Consider the following 21,367-nt stretch of genomic DNA (forward strand, 5'->3'; position numbering starts at 1 on the left):
TTCCATCTCAGGAACACACGCAAACAATACCCTATTAGACATTCCCTTTGGCACTCGGACAGCAGCTCAAGCTGCTGCATGTACCAGAGCAGTGGCCAGAGCAGCCGCAGTCGGGATGGGAGGCCATCGGTGGTTGCTGCAAATGAGAAGCGACCAAAGGGCAACAAGCGAAGAGTGGAGTCGTGACTGCTAACTCCTAATTTGGGTTTCTTCACTGGCTCTGCTGGTTTTCTTGCAGGCTTTTCCAGCAGAATGAGCCTCCAGCTGCTCACCCAAGAAGGCTCATGGATGTCAGAGCATTGCCATGGTACCAGAGACTTTCTGCATAGCGGTAGGAAGGAAAATTTCTCAGCACAGAACTTCAGATCACTGTGCCCTGAGCTTCCCTTGGGTAGCACAGAAAGGATGGGGCTTGGGATAAATTGGTACCTGTCTGATCAGGTTTCCCTGTTCCTTATCCTTGCCTGTTTGCAGAGTGGTGTTAGGGCACATGAAGATTTAACTCTTTAAATAAAATTTCCTGTCATAGAATGTTTTGAGTTGGAAGAAACCTTAAAGACCATCTAGTTCCAACTCCCTGCCATGAGCAGAGACAGCTTCATTCAGCTCAGGTTGCTCAGAGCCCTGTCCAGCCTGGCCTGGGATGTCTCCAGGGATGGTTCATCCACCACCTCTCTGGGAAACCTGGGCCAGGCTCTCACCACCCTCATGGGGAATAATTTCTTCCTAATATCTAATCTAAATCTCCCCTCTTTCCATTCAAAGCCACTACCCCTTGTCCTGTCACTACAAGCCCTTGTAAGAAGTCCCTCTTCAGCTTTTTTGTAGGCCCGCTTTAGGTACTGGAAGGCTGCTATAAGGTATACCTGGAGCCTTCTCTTCTCCAGACCAAACAACCCTGACCCTCTCAGCTTGTTTGTAAAATATTTTCCCGGTGGAAAGAAAGAAGATGGATTAACCAAGAGCAGGGATGTGTATGCAGGGAGCTATGGTAGGGCTTTGCTGCAGCCTGTGACGCCGGTGTCACGTGAGGGGAGGTGGAACAACCCTGAGTATTATGGATACAAATCCTGCTGTTGTGGGAAATAGGCAGGAGCCCATGGGGACCTCAGTGCTGGTCTTCAAAGAGCCTGGGGAGCAGGGGAAGGGAAGGGAAGGGAAGGGAAGGGAAGGGAAGGGAAGGGAAGGGAAGGGAAGGGAAGGGAAGGGAAGGGAAGGGAAGGGAAGGGAAGGGAAGGGAAGGGAAGGGAAGGGAAGGGAAGGGAAGGGAAGGGAAGGGAGGTAAAGGGAAGGGAGGGGAGGGAAGGGGAGGGGAGGGAAGGGGAGGGGAGGGGAGGGGAGGGGAGGGGAGGGAAGGGAAGGGAAGGGAAGGGAAGGGAAGGGAAGGGAAGGGAAGGGAAGGGAAGGGAAGGGAAGGGAAGGGAAGGGAAGGGAAGGGAAGGGAAGGGAAGGGAAGGGAAGGGAAGGGAGGAGAGGGGAGGGAAGGAAGGAAGGAAGGGGAAGTGGGGGAGAGAGGAGAGGAGGAGAGGAGAGGAGAGGAGAGGAGAGGAGAGGAGAGGAGAGGAGAGGAGAGGAGAGGAGAGGAGAGGAGAGGAGAGGAGAGGAGAGGAGAGGAGAGGAGAGGAGAGGAGAGGAGAGGAGAGGAGAGGAGAGGAGAGGAGAGGAGAGGAGAGGAGAGGAGAGGAGAGGAGAGGAGAGGAGAGGCATCCACTGCATTTGTGGAAGCAACTTCTGGAAACAGTAAAACGAGTCCTCTGCGATGACAAGGGTGATTCCTGGGGGCAACACCCAGGAAATGCAGAAAGGATTAGATCTCTTTAAATGCACAGCGTTACACAAGATTTTGAAAGGATCTGAGCCCTCAGATACTATTTTTTCCTTCTACAGCACTTCTTTTTTTACTAAAGTGCAAATTTCACATGCTTCTATCATGCAGCCCTTTGGTCGCAGTGAAGCAGGATATGCTTGCGCTGGTGCCACTGAGAAGTAGTGCCTGGGTTGGGACATTTCTGCTCAGGATGTACTTTTAAAGCAATTAAAAAGCAGCCTTGACTTTGAATAGTAATGCTGAAATGGAATTCACTCCAACATTCACTAGCCTAAATGTCTTCACTGAAATCATGCTGTTTCCCTATTGTTATTTAACAATAAATCCTGCCCCTGGGGAAATGCGTATAAATATGAATTTAAGAGTTCCCAGATACAAAGAATCTCCCTTTTTTACCCTCCCAGGAGATAAATAACTTAGAAATCATCTCACAAATATCTGCTTTTCTTGATGCTTTTCGCTTTAATGCTGTAAGATGCTTCTATATGAGAGGGAGAGCACCCAGACACTGCAAGAGCACAACATGATGAAGAAAAGCCTCTTAATAAACAAATTTATTCTAGTATTAAGGAGTTAAATACCTACATGTGCATGTGCTGAGTTTTTTGTGCCAGAGCTGACTGGGAAAGTAGCGTGGATTGTTGCAGTTATTGCACTGCTTCTTTTCTCAGTTTTCTGGAGTCTAAAAGGCAGTTTGGGAGCTGCCCATGGGGCTCCTACTGGATTCTCCACCTGAATATGTGCTATGCAGAGATGCTTTTTTAGAAGCTTCATTTTAAGGAGGATGAGAGGGAAACACTGCACCTCCGAACCTCCTTGTCCTCGTGCTCCCATAGGTCTCAAAGCAGCAGCAGCTTCTGCACTGTGGGTCATGAGGACCAAAGGACCAGAGAAGCAGCTTAAGGGACAACTCAGAGCAACTGAATTAGCTCCCGGCTCTGCATCACAACCAGGGAGACTCTATGGTCCCCACTGAGTGCAGAGGGATACATGGAGAGCAATCTTTTGTGCTTCAAAAAAAATTGATTAAGAGCTTCGTAGCCTTCCACTGAGTACACTATCAGCCAGGTCTTACAATCTAGCCCATTTGTGTTTGCGAGCTTAGGATGGATAGGACAGAATATAGGACAGGATAGAATATAGGATAGGATAGGATAGGATAGGATAGGATAGGATAGGATAGGATAGGATAGGATAGGATAGGATAGGATAGGATAGGATAGGATAGGATAGGATAGGAATAGCTCAGGTATACATGATATCCACAGCCACATACATATAGAAATCCTGCAAACAATGGAGCAAACTCACAAGGCGTGGCAGAGTGTAGAATATATCTCCTCACTGCTTCTTTTTTTAACACTTCATTCCTAACAATAACGTCATCTAGAAGAAATCCCAAAGAGGATTTATCCAGGATGGAGTGGGGAGCAATGCTTGGCAGGCCAGCAAATAGAAAGGCAGATGTGCACCTTGGCAAGGCACTGGATGTGTGGTGTGATAGGTGCTGAGCATGGCCAGAGCACCCAGTCTGACAGCAGGAATACACCGTGCATTTTCCACGAAGCCTGGACACAGTCCTCAGGAATAACTTGATAATGCCCCGGGCACTTGGAGAAACATTGAAAGTCATCCAGCTAAAGCTCCACCTGGAAAGCAATGGGTGTGAAATTTAAGAGCTTGGTGATTGGCATGCCGAAAAAGCGGAGGTGAAATGGCTGTGAGGAAGGATCCTGAAAGAGTTGGTGCTGTACTTTGCTGCTGCAGAGAGAAAACATCGGTGGTTTTGTCACCTCATTTCTCTGTGTCTGTCTGTCCTGAGTTTTAAAGATTCCTCTACTATAATAACCTAATCAGGAGATTCTACCCTGCACAATATCCAGTTACTAATTTCTCCTGGCTCTCTTCTGACTCTTCACCTATCTCTCTTCTATCCTTCTTCTATCAATGTTTCTTTGCCTCTAGTTTTTCCCTGAGTTTTTTCATCAATACGTTGAACTTTTGGGGGGAGAACAGCTCAGCTTCTACGATTTTTATCAAGGCACTGGCAGTAACGGGGGAGAGCCAGCCATCTTTGTGGTTTGTGCTGTGGAACGCTCACTCTGCTCCCTCCCTTCCCCATAAAAAGCCAGAAATGCCACTCAAATCACTATTGTTCCCTATGATTTAATTTCATACTACTGCTCAACAGCTACAGCTATTTACAGCGATCCCTTGTTAAGCGATCATGGCTTACCCTGGATATTTATGAATTTTAAGAGAGAGAGCTCATCCCCAAATTCAGCATCTCTCCTTGCAGCTGGTGTGTAGATATGACATGTTTACTTAATGTGCTGGATGCTCAAATATTTAACTTGTGGTTTCAACAACTGAAAAATCCGTACTGTGCTTGAGGGTTACGTATGCATCTCGGGGACGGCAGAGGGAGAACAGGTCTGCAACTGAAGGTGCAAATGTGTTTGTCAACAAGCCGGAGCCCCCCGTCGCCGCTTCTCGCCTCCCGCAACACAATGTTTAAGGGAGCATGAATTAATACAAACAGCCTGCTGATGTTCATTTGACAGAATACGTGGGAAATTGAGTTTACCTTGAATTTATGAACTGGGAAGGCTATTTCTCATCCTGATTAATGGTGAGTCACGGAGCAAACCCGAGGCCATTCGCAAACCCATGTGCTATACGTCAGGTGTCATGGGAGTGAGAACAGTGGGAGAGCAAAGAAAGGTCTCATGACAGTCTGTTAACTAATTTTCATGTGCCAAGTGAAGACGTGTCCTGGAATTTCGCAAAACTATATTTAGTAATGCCTAGTGTCTCCAAAGAGAGTTTTGTAAGATGCTGGAACAGGAAGAAAAACACACACAGGTATAAAAGCACTCTAAGAAAGCAATAACTTACACAACTTTAGCGGGATATCCAACAATACATTTACTGCCAGCTGGGGACTGAGATGGATATCCAGAAGGCTGACGAACAGCAGGCTGCCCAGCCCTGCATGTCTGCTTGAATACAAATGCAATAACAGCTCCTGCTTGGCCTTCTTCTCCATGGATTTCCAGGGTTTTACCCTGGGGAGCTGCTGTTTCTCTGGGACATTCCCACATGGCAGATCTGCTTCTAGCACAGCTGTATCCTCGTGCTGAGAAACCTCAGCAGAATCCCAGAGATGTGATTTTTCTTTTTAAGTTGCTCTACATACTTTTTGGCATACCAATTTGTGATGACGGTAACACTGACGTTGGAGGAAGAAGGCAAATCCTCAAACCCTTAGCCACGTACAGAGAAGGGCAGGAAAAGGCACCAGCACTTTGTATGACGGGCCAGTGAGCAGACCCAAGACACAATGGAGCTTGACTGGGTGTAAAAACCCACCTTTTAAGTGTAGTCATTCATAACTTAATTCTCAGGTAGGGTAGCTCGTAAGTATGTTAAATCTACTGTGATCATGGGGGACAAAGCTTCAAGCTGCAAAAAGTGCCACTGAAGGCTACTCAGCCTTTGCGCACAAAGGAATATGATACTTCATTTAAAGGGACTTTCTTTCCCTGCCAGCGTAAGCTTTTTAGGAGAGGACCCATGCTTTTATGCATATGAGCGATCTCCAATGCCACAGGCCTCCTGCCCTTTAGGAGCTCAACACAGGCTTCAAGTTCAATATTCAATAGTAAGGAAATACAGGACCAACGTTATTTCACTCCATGGTCATCCATGGCTTGGTCGCACAGTTGAGTAGCATGGGAAGGCTACCCTGCATCTTTGTGGTGTATTTCACCACCTCATGCTTGTTCGTTTGAACACCACACAAACAGAAGGGGAATTTCACCCCAAATGAACCTTAAAATACTCCCTGGTTGAACAGTGGTACAATAAAACCCACCATTGCCAAGCAGAATTATTATCAAATATCTGCAGGGAAAACAACCAGGAATTAACCTGCTGCAATATACACAGGCTTCTTTCATCAAGGATGAAAACAACAAAAAAAACAAATTAAAAAAAATACTAATGCTACGGGGTCTCCCCAGTAGCACACTGGGCACAATCTAGTATTGTATATAGGGCCACGCAATGGAGGCCCAGAGGACATGTTGTCCCAGCGTGAGGGCTGCCAGCATCCTGACAGAATTAGGAAGTCTTCTCTGGCAGTTGCCCTGTAGACATGAAATTACACAAAGAAAGACTTCATTAGGAGCCCGAACTAAATATAGTCAGGTGGGGAGAGTGGAACATTACGTTTTAGCTCTTGGCAAGCAGCACGACTTCACGACCTTTAGGATATTGTTTTAACTAAGCTGAAATTCTGCATGGCTGTGATTCTGACAGCTCAGCACCTACTCGGGCAAAGAATTATGAACATAGAACCTTTACCTGAGAAAACCATGAAAAACATGCATGCCCTGATCGCAAAGTTCTTGTACAGACAAAATCGCTGCTGTCACTGGGAGCAAAGGGTTCAAACATTATGGGCATCAATTAGAATTTTGTATGAGCAAAGATGATGGGGTCAGAGCCAATCAGATTGTTTGCAGCTCCAAAAGTCTTAGAAGATTGTGGATAAGAGAGAAAAAACAGCACGAGCCTGTAACAAGATTTTCTGTACAGTGAGGGCCCATCAGCATCTTCATTGGTGGGTCATCCCTGGAGCGAGAACCCTGTCCTGCCTAATGTGCAGCTCCTCATCCAGCAGTGTCTCAACATCACTGGTCCCTCAGCACAGGGGGGCAATCACCTCCCTGCTGAGGTCTTTGAATGCAAGCCCAGCTCAACAAAAATGCAGACACATGAGGACCAGGATCCTGGGATAGCAGGGAAAAGGGACCTGGGGTTCCAGGTAGACAACAGGATGACCATGAGCCAGCACTGTGCTCTTGTGATCAGGAAGGCCACTGTTACCTGGGGTGGATTAGAACAGGGGTGGTCAGTAGGTCAGAGAGGTTCTCCTGCCCCTCTGCTCTGCCCTGGGGAGACCACACCTGGAATCTTGTGTCCAGTTGTGGCCCCTCAGTTCCAGAAGGACAGGGAACTGCTGGAGAGAGTCCAGCGCAGCCACCAAGATGCTGAAGGGAGTGGAGCATCTCCTGTGTGAGGAAAGGCTGAGGGAGCTGGGGCTCTGGAGATTGGAGAAGACTGAGGGGTGACCTCATTCGTGGTGATCAATATGTAAAGGGTGAGCATCAGGAGGATGGAGCCAGGCTCTTCTCGGTGACAACCAATGGTAGGACAAGGGGTAATGGGTTCAAACTGGAGCACAAGAGGTTCCACTTAAATTCGAGAAGAAACTTCTCAGTAAGGGTAACAGAACACTGGATCAGGCTGCCCAGGGTGGGTGTGGAGTCTCCTTCTCTGCAGCCATTCAAATCCGTCCTGGACACCTTCCTGTGGAACCTCATCTGGGTGTTCCTGCTCCGGCGGGGGGATTGGACTGGATCATCTTTTGAGGTCCCTTCCAATCCCTGATAGCCTGTGATTCTGTGATTCCGTGATCTCTTTTGCAAAAGTGTGGACACTTAGATGCTCCTGAGGGAGGTAAGGGCACCAATGTCCAAGCTGGCATCACCTGGAGGCTTCGGTTCTGCTTTCTCTTCATGGGAAGAGATTCCTGGCAGCAGATAAGACAGAGTTTGATAAGAAAACACCTACTCCTGTCAGGTGATCCCAGACCCTTCCCCAGGCAAGAAATCAGAGCACCAAGTACCCGGGTCTGCAAACCAACCCTGAGCATGCTTTTGGGTGCCAGAAACTGGAGCCAGATTCTAGTCCTGGCTTTCATCACTGCTCAGGTGTTTTATTCAAAGTTCTGGGGGTGTCAAATGTGTATCAGTCCCCTAGAGGCAGACCTGGATCTACCCAATTGATCTACTGTTCTTGAACAGCTTTAAGCTGGATAACACTCTCACCTCTCCCTACAGTCTCCCAGGACATGTAGATACCATTGAGTCAAAGTCAGGTTTAGGGTCAAGGAGCTTGGACTATTTCTCAGGACAGGAGAGAAAGGAAAGCTCATAGATCAGTGGGAGACAAGCAAGGCCAATGACAAAGCCCAGGGAGGATGAAAAACCCTGGGCTTTCGATCAGCCATTCCTAAAGTTAATTTGGAGGCCTCTGCCTAGGTCTTGCACAAATCCAGAGCTCACACTGCCAGTAAAAGGGACATCTTTTTAGGGCTGCCACACTCTGTCTCTGTCTGGTCTGCACAGGGGAACAGCACAAGCACCCGTGAGACAGCAGAGAATCAGCCTTCCTCATTAAAAAGCCAAAGGGACATGGATATTCATTTCAAGCTCATAAAGTCCCAACAATTTGCACAGTGTTAGGAGTTAGGTACATAGAGGTTTTTATGAATCTAGCCTTTGGACTAGCTCTTCTGTTTCTCCTGGATCCCTAATGATATCCACAGTTCCTATTAAAGGCTCAGAAGTCCCATACTCAATCTTCACAGCATCCATTAAAGTGAATAAAACACTCATGAATCCAGCGCATGGTACTGTAAGAGGGGACAGAAAATCCCAAGACCAAAAAGGACACATGAAGAGATGGAAGGGGACATAGAAGGAAAAGCAACCTGCAGATGATATCTCCTGTTTTCCCACAGCTACATCACTGAGGGTGAGGCCTTTGATGGAAATAACTCTTCCATGGGATCACTGTGCGATGCAAAACCTTCACAGGGACATCCCACCTCGCATGCTGTACATCTCACCTCACATGCTGTACATCTCGTCCATCACAGAAAACCTGAAATAGCTTTTTGAAGACATCTCCCATTAAGTATGCTGCCTCCACCAGATGGTCAGGGGACAGGGGGAATGGCCAAGCATAGGTGAACAGGGGGACTTTCCAACCCAAGGGAATATCCACAGATAGGACAGGAAAAGGTGTATGACCCAGAGAGTGCATTTGCAGCAGGTCAGTTAAATAAACACAGTGGAATAAAGGCAAGTCAATTTACTCTGATTAAATTTTAGCCTCGGGCATGCCTTTGCGCTACCCCAAAATTACAGAGCCCCCTGCCAAAACCCAGAGCAGGAGCACGGCGCTGCCCTTCCCCTCCCCAGCTCGGGATGCTGGACCTCAGCCCCGGGATTGGAGCCTCCCCGGACAGAGCAGCTGGCAGCCGAGACCAGCAAGGGCTGCAGCTTTCGAGAGACGCTCCACAAACATCACTGTTTTAGGAAAAATATCGGCAAAGAGCAGTCACATGTTTCACTCCAGGAGCTGAAGGCGTGAGAAGGGCTTTAAAAAAAAATAAAAATCTATTCATTGAAGAAAAGCGATCCAGAAAAGAAACCAAAAAAGGAAGCGGCCCTGATGCAGATCTCCCCAGAGAGTTGTGGGGCATCCTGAACAGATTTGGACAACAGCATCAGCCTGGGCCAAACTGCCCTGGCCCACACGTGCTACAGTGCGCTCCTCTCCAGATGTGCTGACCTGTCCCTTGAGAACAGGGGTTCTCAAGATGGATTTGCTGCAGCTATTATTGCCCCATGCTGGGACTGTGTCCTGCGCTGTCAGTTCAGGTGGCCTTGCTGAGGAACCCCTACCTTTAGCTGTTACCAGTGCAATTATTTCCTAAGATGCCACCAGTTTTCCTGTCGCCAGAATGGAGCGTAGCAGTGGCACATCTGATCCCCTTTGCTGCAATGCTGCTGAACACAGTTTCTTATTGTCTCTAGTCTCCTGAATTTTGATTTTTCTCCTTCAAAACTGACCCTAGACTTCCCTAGCTCTGCAAAATGTAGCCTTCCCAGCAGGGCAGCACATGTGGCTCTGCATTTTACAGCACGTGTTCAAGCTCGGAGCAAATCCAGGGACACAGAAACACCGATGTCTGGGACCAGGGATGCTCAGCCCCAGAGCAGAAGCAGCCTCGTGCACCCACATCCCCAGAAACCGTGGTATTTGCCTCTCTGGTGTCTGACAGGGTGGTACCGGGCAGAGCAGGAGGTCTTCCAGGTCGCCTCTATTCCCACCCATCAAAGAGGAATCACAGAACCATAGCATAGTTTGTGTGGGAAGGGACCTTCCCAGCTCATCCAGTGCCACCCCTGCCATGAGCAGGGACATCTTGACCAGCTCAGGTTGCTCAGAGCCCCGTCCAGCCTGGCCTGGGATGTCTCCAGGGATGGTTCAGCCACCACCTCTCTGGCCAATCTGGGCCAGGCTCTCACCACCCTCAGGGCCAACAGTTTCTTCCTCATGTCCAGCCTGAATCACCCCTTCTCTAATTTAAAACCATCACCCCTTGTACTATCACAACAGGCCCTGCTAAATAGTCTGTCCCCATCTTTCTTATCGGCCCCTTTTAGGCATGGAAAGGCTGCAATAAGATCTTCCAAGAGCCTTCTCTTCTCCAGCTGAACCCCCCAGCTCTCTCAGCCTGTCCTCCCAGCAGAGCTGTTCCAGCCTCGGATCATTTCTGTGGCTCCTCTGGCCCCTCTCCAGCAGGTCCATGTCTGTCCTGTGCTGAGGGCCCCAGAGCTGGATGCAGTGCTCCAGGAGAGATATCCCAGGGATGGGTGACAGCAGGACCCTCCAACAGTGCTCTGCTACAAACATGGTACCAGAAGAAACAAAATGATGCCTGGCTTCTACATCCTCCACTTGTGCCAGCTCTCCAAGCCCAGCATTTATCATTTCCTTTAAATGCACAGCCCACCGTGCCTTCTCCTGCCCCCAAACCCAATTCTCACAAGGAGAAACCCAGGCCAAGTTCTTCACCAGCAAAGTCTTCTGGAGCTGAGAAAAGAGGTAGACGGGTCCAAAAGAAACACCAGACCTACTGAGCACTGAAACTGAACCCTGCCACTGTGCAAGAAGGCACAGGCATGTATAATATAATATATACTGTACATACCAAGAGAAAGAATATACTTTTCACTGTAAAGTGTTTTATATGCTAACCATCAGGTATACACCAAGTCAATGGATGCTGGCACTTTACATAAATATATGATGATGCAGTGCTATATGTAATAAAAATCTGGAGCACAAAATATGGAAGCAATTCAAGAAAACAGATCTCACATTTTTGCCTTTGTTACAGCTAGATTCTGACATGCTCTGATTGAAATTCAACATCTGCATGCATTTAAAATTAAAATATATAGGTATTCATGTTCTCCTCCTTCCACAATGTTTTACTGCTGCCTTTTTCTTCTTAAATATTAAAAACATTACATTATTTTATTTCAGATGTCTCAATATATTACACATCACCCTTTCACCTCAGAGCTTTGGTTCAAATCCAGCTCTTCACTGAGGAAATAGAAAACATCTGAAAATATTTAGTAGTCTCATCTTAGTGTCTAATCACAGTCTGCTCTGACATGACAAAACACAACAAACAAACTGGCTTGCCACAGATGAAAAATGTTTACACAAAAACACTCAGGAGTGTAAGAATGAATAAAGGCGTCTCTAACTGCATTAAAGCCCATGTTGTTAGGTAATAAAATAGCTTGCAGATAGTCTGAGCTGCACCTGCCCCTCTGGAAGAAAAAGAAACAACAAACCCACAGGTGATTTAAAGTCCTCGCAGCCTAGCAGGTCCCAGCTGCATGTTTTTCTGTTATTCTAACACAGAAAGATGTGTCAAGCTACAGTGCAAATATTGTCCATGGGCATCATGGTCTGTAGAGCCTAAGTACCTTGTGATTTAGGAATCTCAGAAGAAAACTTTATTGCCAGTTAATCCTCCAGGACTAAAATATATGTACTTTAAGAGGGTTGAGCATAAACAAGTCTTTGTCTTTGCCGGGGAATTCAGCCATTTGGTGGGTGGTTGGGAGAGCAGCTGTCCCAATAGGCTTCATGTTGGGTATTCATATGGTGCACAGCACAGTTCCTCCTCCAAAGCTATGATGATTTTAGCAGGCAAGAGAAAGTGTAGGAGAGAATTAGCCACAGGGAGTTGCAGGATCTTTCCTAAGGCCAGGGGCAGAGTCAGATGTGGTAGTCCCAGGCCTGCTCCTCCACTACTTTTGCTGCAGGTCCCTAGTTCTCCCTGGCCCAACAAGCATGAGCAAGTCGTGGATGTGGGCAGAACCATTCTTTGCTCTTCAGCAAGCTCAGCTTGACTTCCTACCTCCATTTTGGCAGCAACAAGACTGGAGAGAGCTGCAAGTGGTGCAGTGCTCATGGATTGGATTTGACTTGGGTCATCACGGGCCTGCCATCCCCTTACCCTGCTTGGGTTCAATAAAAGTCTGTTGAAGGTGTTCTCCTTGACTCTGGGCACCTGCCGTCAGGGCTATGTCCTTTCCCTGGGGGTTTAGCAAACCCCCACCAGCATGGCTGACCCATGGCAGGAAACAAAGATGTTCCCATCTGGCTCATCCATCACCAGGCTGGGCAGAGGATCAGGCAAATTATGCTTTTCCCTGTAGTTTTTCAGAAGTCCAGGATAAGAAAAAAGAGTGAGTATAACGACAGAGTGATGTATTTCTGTTCGGCTTCTACAGACAGTTCCACCTACCCTGCCTGCAGCATTTTGCCCTTTCCTAGAGCTGAGCCCATATTGGCTGTGATCAAGTTATGCTTGAATAAGAAGTGGCTCCTTAAACTGTTTCTGAGGCCAAGTTTCCAAACCTGCAGAAACTGACAGAGACCTACATGGCAAAAAAAGATTAAAATCCCTTCTCTGTCCATGAGTGTCTTACAATACCTTTTCTTTCAGGAAGATATTGCAGTATTTCCTGCTGCAACAGTCAAATTAAATATTAAGAAATTAACATGCTAACATTTCACTATATCCCCTTCAACGCAAAATAATATATATCCCTTAGTTCAATAAATTAGAAAGTACATTTTTTTTTAAGGGAAAATACACCAGCGTAGCTAAGTCTTCGCAGATCTTGGCACATCTGCAATACGCAAAGGACAGGCCAGGGAGACATCCAAACGGTGACCATGCTGCGTCCAGAAGTGAGGGCTCCGTTAATAAAGTCGCTAGGAGGAAGGTTTGCTCAGCCTGGGCACAGCTCTGTCTCTGCACTGGTCCATCCGATCTTACCCAGCTTCTGCTGGTGCGCTGAGCTGGTTCCCATTGCACACACACTGGGTTTCATGCCTGGATGATAATTTCCCTTGCATGTGACTCAGACAATACCCAGAGCATTTTCCAATAGGCCTTTCTCCACGGCACTTTTTGGTCTGGGTTTACATATTGTTGTCTGCACTTCATTTTCATGTGCTTTCCTTCTCCTGTCGTGTTTTCCTTGTACCCCTTGGTGAAATCTCTCTCTTTGCTAACTATATTTAAATCCAGCAATGACACACAGGCTTGTTCACACAGCCTTTATGTCTTTGCACTTCTTTGCCCCAGTTACAAACCTACTCCAAATTAATTCCCATTTCAAGATGTGAACATCATTCCAGTCAGCCATGTTGGCCTGCTAAGCAGTATATTAGTAAATTATTTCTCCAGGCTTTTGATTGACGTTGTTGAAAAGATGCTTTTCATGCATGTCAGTCTTTGTGGGGTGAAAATGCCTTTAACATCCTTCTAGGATTTACATGGGTTTCCCTGGTCTGCTGCTGCCAAGTTCAGATGCGGCTGGAGCATGTGGCATTCTTTATCCTACTCTTATTACATTTTCCTTTTTATCCAGCACTGCTGCATATTTCATATTTTTCATATTTCTGCCCTGTGATGTAAAGAAGAGCAAGTTGCTCGATATGCCCTTGGCATGCCTGTCCATTCCAGCACGAGCCTCTCAGATCCTGCTGCGATCACTGCGCTTTCTTCTTCCTTTTTCTTTTTTTTTTTTTGTTTTGATTTCATTTATTTATTTGTCTCCTTTTCTAACATTTTAGAACTCAGATCTTCAAGCAGCTGAGCAAGATGCCACATGTCTGGTGAGAGACCACACGTGTGCTTGTCAACAGGGACAAACCCAAAGCACTGTATGTTTGCTTCCATCTCAGTGAGCAGAGATCAGGTCCCATTTCTGGCTCTGGGTGCAGCAGTCCAGACCCAGACCCGAAGCTGAGCTGTTTCCAGGCTGTTTTCAATTCTTTGCAGACACAGCCCTTTCTGCTCAAGCTCTTCCAGAGGTCCACAAAAACACAGAATCACAGGATGGTTGGAGTTGGAAGGGACCTCTGGAAATCATCCAGTCCAACCCCCCTGCTCACGCAGGGTCCCAGAGCAGATCACACAGGTCGGTCCAGGGGGTTTGAATGTCTCAGAGAAGGAGACTCCACACCCGCTCTGGGCAGCCTGGGCCAGGCTCTGGCACCTCCCAGCAAAGAAGTTTCTCCTCCTGTTCAGATGGAGCCTCCTGTGTTTCAGTCTGTGCCCGTTGCCCCTCACCCTGGCGTTGGGCACCACTGAACAGTCTGGTCCATCCTCTGACACCCACCCTGAGATATTGATCCCATTGATTAGATCCCTCTCAGCTTCTCTTCTCCAGCTGAACAGCCCCAGCTCTCTCAGCGCCTCCTCATCACAAAGATGCTCCAGACGCCTCAGCATCTTTGTGTCCCTCCCATGGACTCTCTCCAGTAATTCCTTGTCCTTCTTAAACTGGGGAGCCCAGAACTGGACACACAACTCCAGATGCCTCACCAGCGCAGAGTAGAGGGGGAGGAGAACCTGCCTCAATCTGCTGGTCACATTATTCTTAATGCACTCCAGTTACAATTGGCCTTCTTGGCCGCAAGGACACACCACCCAAGCCTTTGCCATACTGGCAGCATCTCTGCAGCCTTGTTACAGAAGCCTGCAGAAGTGTGACTGAGGGCTGGGAGCCTCAAACCCAAGAACAGGCAGGGAGAGCAGAGAAGGAAAACATAATTTCACTTACAAAACGAGTAATTTAGACCAGAAAAACAAATGGAAAAAATGCCATGTTTCTCAAAAATGCTATTGCACACCTGAATGTTGGTTTCACAATCCCAAACCCATTTGAAAACAGTGAATACTGGACTGGTTCCCTAAAATCCATGTTCAGGAATGGCACTGTATGTATTGAATACACCGTCCGCCATTCACGACCTTTAGAAGTGTCTTCTTAAATGAAAATGTGATCTTCACCCTGGTTGAAGATCTGTATTTAAACCACAGCACTGTTGCTTCATTCCTAAGGGTTGATCAACAGTGCAGCACCTCAACATCCATGCTCAACACCTTCCCCAGTGACGGGTCTGCCACAGTCTCACCCATTTTCTCACCGGGAAGCTACAAATGTTAGTACAGAGACCACGGTTTAAGTCTTAGAGCACTTAAAAATAACCAACAAATCATAGACCAGGAACGAAAGTGATTTTAACAGAAGTATTAAGACACAAGCTTTTGAGTTGCAGTTGGCTACCATGATCACTTGTCAATCTCAAAAAAAAAAAAAAAAAATTAAAAAGATCACCTGTTTCTTTGGCAAGCAGCAAATGGAGAGCTTTCTTAAATTTATAGCAGTACAGTCCACAGTTCAATTGTTCCACTGATGGAAACCCAGCAATCTCCTCCGTCAGTAATGCGGGTAGAGGACAGGCCACTGATGGGAATAGTTTCACAATGCTTTTATTGGAAGCATCTGTAGAAACCATAAAACAACAACTACAACAACAGCGACACAAAGCCATGTTTTCTCACTTCTATCCGAGCAAGGAGGGTGCCAGAGCAATTCCCCACCCTACCCCCCCACCGCATGGTGGTTTCCTTTGTTCACATTTCACTGCCTGGATCCAGCAGAGAGATTTACGGGCTGGTGCCGAGCTCAGGATGCTCACAGCATTGGTCTCCCAGGACTGGGGCTTGACCATGCAGAATGGGGGTGCAGAAAGGCTCCTGCAGCTTCAGGGAGGAAGCAATTGGATGGAGGAAGGTTATTACGAGCCAGATTCCAGCGCCTTCCACTGAGTAGCAGCTCACCGAAAATCAAGCCCTGGTAGCTAATGAGATTCTTCGTAGGAGAAATGTTGTCACTGTGTCTGCGGGGTATCACACCCAAGGACACAATGCCTGGATCCGGACTGATGTCCCCTACGCTCCCTTCCCATCTTGGTCACCATCCCAGCAAGGAGGAGTCCATTTGTTTCAGTGTCTGATGACTTCCCTGGGATGAAGGGTGCCAAAAGCACTTGCCAGCCTGGCTGAGAGCAACACTTTAGTGCCTCGAGCCCTGCTGGGACCTGAAGCAGGACTGGGCAACATGAAGCCCGGTGAGGAGAGGGCTCAGCACGGCTGTGCAAGGGCAGGATGTGAGATCCTGGGTGCACTTCTTGGCCTTGGCACACTTTCCCAGCGTGATTTTCAGTAAGTCACTACGTCAGTCTTGAGCCACCCTGCCCCAGCAAAGCGGGGACACTGACTCTTCAGGTTTTCATGAGGAAGAAAGTCTCCTGATCTGTGAAAGGTAGGAGGAGGAGGCTAGCAAAACAAAGCAGAGAAGACGACAACAAACCAGCAGTAGAGCCACTCAGCTATGGTGTGAACACACAAGGCTGTGAACATAAATATCCACGGTCTGTCCAACACTCAGTTCTGCCCAAACCCTCAGTGATGACCAAAAGTGTATAGGAACAGAGCTCCAGCACTTCTGGGCAATGGTAAAACTGGGTTCTGTGTGTGCAAAACAAGAGAGATTTTTTGCAGTTCTGTGCACATGTGTGTTTTTGTAGTGCATGTGCTCATGATAAACCAATAGAACAAACTCAAGTGAAATACAGACTGGGAAAAATGCAGCCTATTAAAGCCACACAGAAACTTTCTTTTTCCCATATTCGTGCTCTTTTTCAGTTTTTCTAAATATACCTCCAGGCTTTTTCTCTTGGTTTAAGTGTGCTCTTTCATGTATAGTTTTCAATGTATGTTTAAGTCACCAGCTGCTGCCAGCTCAGATTTTTGCACTGTGTGTCTCAGCTTTCTTTTCTATTAAGACAAAGTGCTGGCACTGCTCTTTGACCAAGTACATTGTTCATGGTACTGAGCAGTGATTTTTCCATATCTGACTGTCTTTGGGTTCACCCCAGGAGGAAGGGTGAGCCTGGTTTATTAAGCTCTCAGAGAGCAGGAACATCTGGAGCTCGGGGTGGGCTGCTGGCATGCCTCAGCAGAAAGGAATTTGGCACAGGGTGAGGTCTGCCCAGCTCCAGAGGTGTCACTGCAATCGGTTCTGGTGACGGAGAAATAACGAAGTCCCCACATAAAACAGCATTAGGACCACATTTCAAGTTATGCTGGGCTGCTCAGGGATTTTGTTTCTTCTGACAGGGAGCCAGGAGGCCCAAGAGCCATGTTGGTCTTCATTTTCATAATCCAAAGCTACATTTTCCTCTCTTGCTATGCAAGATTCTTCTATCCAATGAAAGCTTGTGTTTCCCTTCCTGCCTAACTTAATGGGCTAGCAAAAATCAAGGCAGGTGTAGAAGACAAACTCTGGTATTTCATTTCAGAGCCACATTGATAGCTTTCTCTGAGGCACTTCTGAAAACCCATTCCCGATGTAGCTGTCTCCTACAAGTCACAGTACAGAAACCACCTCCAGCTAAAGATGGGTAGTGTGCACCATGGCCAGCAATGCGGGCCTCCTCCATGCCTCTGTTGAGCATCATTTTGGTCAAGCTGAGATGAGATGTCCTGAAAAAAGCTGGTCTGTTCCTTTTGGTCACAAGACCCCAAAAGATCTCTACATGTCATAGACTCATAGAATCATTTCATCATTTTGGTTGGAAGAGACCCTCAAGATCATCGAGTCCAAACATAACCTAACTCTGGCACCAAACTGTGTCCCTAAGAACCTCGTCTGTGTGTCTTTTAAGCCCCTCCAGGGATGGTGACTCCACCACTTCCCTGGGCAGCCTGTTCCAATGCCTGATAATCCTTTCATGAATAAATTTTTCCTATGTCCAATCTGAACCTTCCCTGGCACAACTTGAGGCCATTTCCTCTCATCCTATGACTTGCTACTTGGGAGAAGAGACCAACACCCTCCATGCTACAACTTCCTTTCATGTAGTTGTAGACAGCTATAAGGTCTCTCCTCAGCCTCCTTTTCTCCAGGCTAAACAGCTCCAGTGTCACCCCTTCACAAATATCCTCTTTTTCCCCATGCTTTTGCACATCCCAGCTCTCCAGCTTTCCTTGACTTGAAACCTTTTTCCTATCAATATTACTGGATGGGGCTTTCCCATGGGATGCTGAGAGATGGTAACCGAACACCACCCCACTAAAATGTTTATGTCTTTGGTCTCCATGTGCACGTGTAGTTGCACTTGCTGCAAAGCCAGCCCACCACCACAGCACAGATAAAAGCTATCCAAGTCCTAGAAGTTTATTTTGGCTGCCAAGCCAAACATGGAGATAGTCCTTAATTAGAAGTGTTGCCTCTGCAACAGTGCAGAGCAATAACAACAACAGTGGAATTTGTCTGAAGTGTGCACTCCCCTCACACAGCTATGGCGAATTAAGCAAAAATGTCAAGCTCAGTCAGCAGCCAGCAGACATATTCCACCACATTGAATGTTTACATCGTAGGGTAGCCTGACCATGGAGCATCAGTGGAGAGCACACTGGTGATGTTCCTGCCCAGAAGAGCCCGAGATGTTCCCCTCTCCACCTTTTCAGATTACTGTGATGGTGATTAAGAAAAGATAGTTCGTAGTCAATGTCTGTCATTACTTGGTTTTGAGACAATTCATAACAGTTTGTCCTGAGAACCCGAACTGCTGCAGTACACCCAGTCAGGGTATTCCTCGTTTGCTGTAACGTTTATTTACTTAGAGCTGATTTACTCAGAGATGTTTATCCTTACAGAAATATTTGCAAACATCAGCATATCAGTGTAAAAGATTAGTCATAAAATAATACCTCTGCCTGATATTATTTCAAAAGCTTTAGACCTTCCTATAATGTTTACAGAAATGGTACTTGCCTATGGACGTCCAGGAGTTACAAAGACCACGCAATTGAATGCACAGTAGCACATTGCCTCATCACAAATATGCTGCATTTCCTCAGGAAGAAAAATATTTCAATAATTTATGGAGTTCTTACAGACTTTGTTATTACACACAGATGTAAGCCTCATCTGAAAAGCCTAGCTTCCCACTTTTGTGGGGTTTTTTGTGTAATATCAGAAGTCTAGCACACCCCAACGTCAAAAGAGTAAAAAAAAAAATAATCAGAGCCTTCCAGCAACTCTTTAAAAAACAGCTTTTTTTCTTATATGATGACAATGCGACTTTAAGGTGAAGTGTTCTGAAGACCTACCAAACCTAGAAATAGTTGCTCCGTCAAATGTGGATGTCTGGTTTGAAGTCTGAGCAACCAGACCTGCTCTCAGGAGTTGTTAGGCTATCAGTTTCCTCATCTGTGCCAAATGCTGTCAGTACCCCCAGCCCCTTGCCAGAGCATATCACTACACACCAGGCAAAAAAGAAAACTAAGAGTGAAAACAAAATGGTCAAAACCCTCCAGGCCCTTGGCTGGAGCTCCACAGGGTCAACAGAGGCCAAGACACAACTGTGAGATTCATTTCTCTCCACCTGCTAGAATTAGTCTGATTATTTAAGTAAGACCAAAAAACCCTCAGTCATCACTTATTGCAACAGGCTTATGCCTTTCTAGAAAGTAGAGCAAACCTGATGCCCCCAGAAGAGACCACATCCAGTTGCAAATGGAGTTTATCTCAGCTTGGTAACACTGTGGTAGTTTGCTCTTAGCTAAATCAAGTTAAAAGTGGCATCTGGAACACCTGACTGTGAACAATTCTTCCCAGCGAAATCTGGTGCAAGCAGAACAAACAATTTTCTTCCTAATAAAAGCAAGACCTTCAAGACTGACGGAGCCAACAAGTTAATGAAGTTTCCTACTAAACAGGAAGTTGTGGGACTGCGGCGAGAGAAGCAAATCCATATTTTGGCTAGAGAAAGAGCAGAGAGGAATAATACAAATTAACCGCTGCTGGTTTTTTTGTTTGCTTGACAGGAAAATACCCTGCAAATGTACCAGTTTGGGCAATGCTTGATCTGATAAGGCTGGCAATAAAATGAAGGCAAGCTGCAAGAGCTTCAGAAAATGGACGGGTAAAGCCACCACATGCACAAGGACCATCATAATTAAACCAGTGTCCCACTCTTAGTATTTTTTACAATTGTTACCACAACTGTTGTTATTACACTAATTACAATGGCAGCAATACTTGCACTGCAGCAGTGTTTGGCATTTCTGCCCTGAAGCAGGAAAGCAGGATCCCATTGTGTCACTCAAATGTGGAACAAAATATATAACTCCAGCCCCAAAAGGTTTGTAAAGGAGCATGTTCTTTTGCAGGAGCTTACAAAGGAGAATAAACTCAATGTTTGCTCCATTCTCATGTGTATAAGCCAGCTTCCGCTCTCAAGGACTTGCACGTTTCCCTGTCATCCGATGGGCAATTAGTCCAGTGCATCTCACAATGGTGACAATAAACCAAATCAAGACCAGCAAAAAAATACAGACAAAAGTGCAATCATGTCATTACTGCTGCAGAACATATGACCACATTTTGCTCCTAGCTACCAAGCAGTACTGTGGGATGTGTGTATTCATGTGAAAATAAGCCCAACCAGTCATTGAGATATATACAAAATGGGTGATTCATGATAATTGTTACATTAGAATTGCTTGACAAAGAGACAGAAGAAAGCTGTTGATTACCAGGCACCTCAAGAAAGACCACAGATACAGAGAAATTTAATATTATGGACAATGTGGACGTGCAAATTTCCATCTGCAGACTAACAGGCAGGCCTGTGAAAAGAAATGAAGACAAGCATACTCATTAGATTAAAAATAACTGGAAAAAGTTGCGTATCCACCAATTCAAAAAGGGTGGAAGTCACTGAGTCACACAGTCGGAGACATTGAATAGGGCAACGATCAACACTCAAAGGTCCTAATGGGCAATGGACCCTTTAAAGACCTAATTCTTTGAAATAATAAAGTACAAAAGGCAGAAGAAGTCATAGAGAAAACACATAGATCACATGCTAGTTACAGTCCTTCAGTTCTTTGGGACTTATCTTTGCTCAAAGAAAGCAGCCTTATTGAACCCGCAGTACACTGGGTGACTTGAAAGTGTAAGTATTTGTTGGATCAAAGTATGCATTACTTCAAAAGCATGAAATGCCTAGATATTGAAGGCAATAAATCTTTCTCTGTAAATTACATGCATATATAATTTATATGATAAGCTTAATGCTGAGATTTTTATCTTAGTTTCCAACAGACATGAGATGCAGGCAATTATGTCCCTAAGAGTGAGTCTCTCTGTCCCCTCTCAGTCCCAAGGAAAACAATTTTTGAGCCTGTTGGCCAATTTCAACCAATTTTAGCACAAAGATAGAGACCTTGAGGGTACTAAGTTCCCATACGCCTTGTGATAGGAGGTGGCCAGGTAGAAGTGGCAGATCCATGCCTTGAAGGAATGCCATCAGCATAGACACAACACTTTCTTAGACCTCAGAGAATTCAGAAGGACCTCAGGAGTGCCCAAGTAGGCATGCACAAAGCTACAACTTCAGCCCAAACTCACATCTCACTAGACATCAGCGAATCAA

Source organism: Patagioenas fasciata, chromosome 5, assembly GCF_037038585.1.
Source record: "Patagioenas fasciata isolate bPatFas1 chromosome 5, bPatFas1.hap1, whole genome shotgun sequence".
Taxonomy (NCBI): Eukaryota; Metazoa; Chordata; class Aves; order Columbiformes; family Columbidae; genus Patagioenas; species Patagioenas fasciata.